The sequence below is a fragment of the Hesperophylax consimilis genome, chromosome 14, assembly GCF_061612785.1.
Source record: "Hesperophylax consimilis isolate HC1 chromosome 14, BYU_Hcon_1.0, whole genome shotgun sequence".
NCBI lineage: Eukaryota > Metazoa > Arthropoda > Insecta > Trichoptera > Limnephilidae > Hesperophylax > Hesperophylax consimilis.
The window spans coordinates 19,343,298-19,348,688 of NC_142849.1; positions in this window are offsets into that span (position 1 = coordinate 19,343,298).

A 5,391-nucleotide genomic window follows, 5' to 3' on the forward strand; every position below is an offset into this window, starting at 1 on the left:
TTTAGCAGAAGAATGACGTAAAGCGGCGAATGTACTAGGAAAAGAGCTCCCAAGCGAAATTGCATCAGCCAAGCGCGAGAGAGCGAGATAGCCCTATGTTTTCAGAAACACGCCAAAAGAAGACAAGGCGTGTCACATGAATTTTCATTATAATGATTGACGAAGAACTTCGTATTATTTAAATATAAATTATATGGATATTATGGAATATTACTAGTTTAGATTTACTTTTTTCGTAGGTAATGGAAAGTGCTGTTAAGGCTGGGGTGCATTGTGACTCGACAGATTGGCAGACAGAATTGGACAGAATGTTCCAGAACAAAAAGTTTTTCCCGCGTAAAACACAGGAGCCGCGCTTGTTCCCCTTTCGAAGGGAGTGGGATTCCTTAATTTTTTGCAAAAAGATGTTTATTGTATTGATTTATTGGAATATTTAAAATATTTAGTCATCACATGTGCATAAATATATGCAAATATTTTTAAGAAGACACTTTAAAAATATAGTACATACCGAATGTATCGAAAATTTTATTTTTCTTTAAATCTATATAAAAAAATATTCGTTTGTTCAAAATATTAAATCTACGAAAGTTCTTTATCGATTTCTTTGAAATTTTGACACAATGTTGCATTCGAATACGCGTGTGATTTCATATATCTATATTATATAAATGTCATCTGTGTCAGGTAAAAACATGCATGACGTAAAAGCAACACGCGCTATTGTTTCTCTATCTGCACATATAGACTGGGCTAGTTATAAATATAATAATTGAATTAAAAATAACTGTTATTTTTTGTTTCAGAAGGGTTTTGTTTTTGAATAAACATTTTGTTACTTATTTTTAAAACATTCTGCCGGTTGCGATTTATCCATATGATTAAGGGCCCGTTCCCTCTTTCGTTTTCAAATCGGAGGCGGGTCCCGTTTTAAAATCGGATGCTCTATGGGCCTGTTCACACCTCCGTTTTAAAATCGGATCCTAACCTTCGAAAAAAAATAATTGTTGATTCAACTAAAACATTTTATTTGCTCATTCTTCAGTAGACGGTCGTGCGCAATGGACGACGATGAAGCTCTTGTTGTCATGTGGTACTTTTTAAAAAGAAGGAAAAAAGTGAAAAGAAAATTTTGGGTTCACCCAATCATAGCTGAAAGATTTTCTGTAGGAACTTTCCAAGTGTTAATTGGTGAGTTGAGAAGTGATGAACTAAAGTTCTTTAATTATTTTAGAATGTCTATCACTTCCTTTAACCATCTACTGGAACGATTTCAGAGAGCTTAACATATCAAAATACAAAATTGAGAAAGTGCATTTGTCCTGAAGAAAGGCTATTGATATTTTTAAGGCAAGAAAACAATAACAACTCAAATATTTTTTATTAAACTAAAACGCTCTTCCGTGCATCTCTTTTAAACTTTAAAAAAATATATTTTGAAACAACTTGATAATTTACCAAAATCTGTTCTTAGTTTTTCTTCTAATTTCTCAAAATCCGGCATGAATAAAAAACAAACTTCGCGCCAAGCCGATAATTTTAATGAAATATTTTTATACCCTTCTGTAGTTTTATCCCACAGCACAACTCTTTTCGACCAATGGGATTAAATTTTCGGGATTTATTTCCTTATCCATTATTATAGTTTTAATTTATTTACTTAACAAAATAATCAAATACAACCACGCAGTGTGCTTGCTTCCTTGCGACTGAGAGCGGGCGGGGAGGGGTCGGGGTGTGGCGGGGACTCTGCCGGAACTACTAGACGACAAGTGTGAACAGCTCCATACAAAACTATGAGCAAGCTAGTTCCGACACGATTTTAAAACGGAGGCGCTGCGCTGGCGATCCATCCGACAAAAAATGCCGGATCCGTTTTAAAATCGTGTTGGACAAGTGTGAACAGCTCCATACATCCACTACAGCCGCTAGGGCATCCGATTTTAAAACGGGACCCGCCTCCGTTTTTAAAACGGAAGTGGGAACGGGCCCTTACTAATGTTTTTAGAACTTAAAGTTTAATTTTTAATTATCTGGTATTATTATTGTTATTTTTTAACTAGCATTTTTAAAACTTAGTTCTAAAAACACCAAAAATTGAAACCGGTAGCAAAATGTAAAAAAAAGTAATAAATTAATGTACATTAAAAAATAAAACTCTTCTACAACAAATAAAAAACAACCGAAAGCAAAATATTAAAAAAATAAGTAACAAAAATATACATTACAAAATATACATAGTCAATGCTGAAGAAATACAAATTTATTTAAATTAATATTTAGCATTAGTATTTAAATAGGTACCTACTTATAGAAGTACACCATTTAACCCATGCATGATTTATTAATTTTTCTGGAAAAAAAATATTTTGTAGATATTTACATGCATATGCAAGGAAATATAAAGAATTTTATTTTTTTGTAATTTTTTAATGATATTTGATTCAAAAAAAATTGTTGCAGGTTTACAACACCATGTATTTAATAAAAATTAATATGAACAATTTACGTATGAAAAAAAAATAAAAAACCTAAAAAAAAATCTCAAAACTAATAAGTGTACCGGAAAAATACGAGTTATTACATATAAGTATTGTATTATTGTATCTACTTACGTAAGAAAATCAAAATAATAACAGCAAAACAAAACTGTAATTCTAACTTCCAACCACTTTTCGAGAATCTTCACTTTGTTAAAGAAAAAGTGACATTTGACAAAAAAATTTGAAAAAAAAGGTGATGCCACTCAATAAAATATATTACCGTGAACTTGATAATTCTAAAACGGCATGCATTAAGTATACACCAAAGAGTTAAAGGTGGTTTGAACGGTATGTTGCAGTTTTGAAACAGTATGCATTTAAGGGTTAAATTTAGACTCTCTATAGGTACAGGTCAATGTTCGTAGAAAATGTATTTAACAAGGTTAGCTCATCGAGGAGATAGAGCGGTGTTGGCTAGAATATCGTGACGTAGATAGAAGCCCATTTTCCACTAGGAAATTTGAATTTACTGCAATACGAGTGGCGTTGAGTGATTAAGAATGCATTAGCAATGAATTATTCATATTGTGTTGGTAATATTATACTAAAACTAATGATTGGAATAGAAGGGAAAAATCCCTGGAATATTTGCAGTGTTACTTATACAATGATGACGTAAAATCGAGGTTATTTATTAGCGCCTTGTACATATTGCTTTTGAAGACATTAACATTTTCAAATTGTAAGTCATTTAGCAAACAATAATGACAAGGAAATTGTTGAAAATAATTTTATTATAAAAAGAGTCGAACACGGTGCTAGATACTCTTAGCATCGCCTTGGTAAAAGACTTAACATCAACTCCACACAGGAGGCCCCGAGGAAAATAGAATTCCTCAGGGACTATGTCATCTTTGGGGATGCTGTGCGGTAGGGTATTTTTGAGAAGATGAGATTGTGAAAATGGGTGTTGAAGAAACCCATGTTGTAGGAGGGAGGAAACATGAAAAACTTTCCACAGCCGAAATCTTGAACTCAAGAACGAGTCGCAGAAACAACCTGTTCTCGTGAATAAAAATAATGTCAACCAAACCAATGTCAACAAAATTCAAGGGTTTTTTTTCAAGTATTGTAGGGCTCCAGACCAGAGGTGGCTGTCAAATTCAACTGTCAAAAGTAGTTAAAAAAATGTGATGGTGATGTATTCAAAGTATGTAGTGGTGTGTACAAGTCAAGCTAATTGCTCGGAAAGATATACCAAAAATTGTATTTAATAGCTGACGTTTTCCCGTCATTGCTCTCGGTTATGAATGGTTTTGAGTAAAGTTTTGAGGTTGTGCATTCTAGTGTTCCTGAAAACTGGGTGTAGTTAAGGTGACATTACATAATATTATTGTTAAGACTTGAAAGGGTTTTTTTATTACATAATATTATTGTTAAGAATTGAAAGTCTTCCTCGGGCATCCTCGATGTCTTCTACCATTCACTTCCACGCCATACATTCTCCTCACACCCCTTTCTTCAGTTATTACATAGCCTAATTTTACCACACATAAGTATTTGTTTCACTTGATTGTGCCATGTTCCTCGGGAGTCCCCGACTTTTTCTACCTATCACTACTGTACACCAAATTGTTATCGTAAAAAAATACATTATATCGATTTTAATTCGACTCTGTATGTCATTCCAGTGCAGAGATAATGCATTAAGTCTTCCTCAGGCGTCCCCGACTTTTTCCACCATTCACTACCCTATATCACATGATTGTTATCTACTGTTAAAGAAACAGAGTACATTGTCTTTAATTCGACTCCGTATATCATTTCAGTGCAGAGATAATGCGTTAAGTTTTTCTCACTGATTACCAAATTTTGCGGTTAAAAAACAGACAGTGATAAACATGACAGTAAAAAAACATTCATTGGAGAATTCGCCTGTATCCTAACTATTTCTCTCAGATAAACATTTACACTATATGTATTTACAATTTTTACTGTCCAAGAAGTTGTTTGGTTGATATTATTATGCAGAGATGTGCAAAATGGGTACCCAAAACCATTTGAAATGCAAAATGGAAATGGGTCAAAACTTTTCCATTTGAAAATGCAAAATGCAAAATGGTTTTTAGAAAAGCATTTAAAATGCAAAATACCCATTTTGCATTTTGCATTTCCATTTGAAATGGATTTATTTGAAATAAAGCACATCTCTGGTATTATGTAAGTACCCATTGTTCTAGTTTATTTTATGCAATCTGGCGACTTCTGTTTACTTTCGAATCAGAATTTATATATATAAACTCCTCGGGATTGATTATCTGTTCAGTCAGTGTTCAGTGATATACTAATAGTTCTGTGAACAGTAGACCTTGCATCCAAAAAGTACATTTCTAATTTTCTCTTACTTAATGTATCAAAACCAAATTTTCCTTGCAAATCGTATGACTTGTATGTTGGTAATTAAATATCGAAAAACTTTAATTAAAAACCGCATAATTTATTTTATGTAACATTTTTAAAACAAATAAGGAATTTTACAATGTGTCCAAAGAAACATTACTAACTCAATGACAATGATTTTTTAAACTTTCTTCAGACAGGTACTGACGTATTAAAAAAATAAAAATAATTATTTAATTTTAAAAAAGAATCTTTACTAAACCATTAAAACTGCCACCCTCTTGAAACGGAACGAAACGTACAAATAAATTTACAATGACTTGGCTACTCAGTCAATTATCATAAAAGTCGTAACAGCTAATTTTGACTTTTTTTAAAAAATATAAATAAAACAACAACTATAAAATAAAAGTGGTGTTTACAAAGTTATTGTTTTATTTAAATTCTGTACCCGAGAAGCATACGGATGCAAGTCCAAAAAGCTAAATGTTCAGGAGAGCCAAAATAC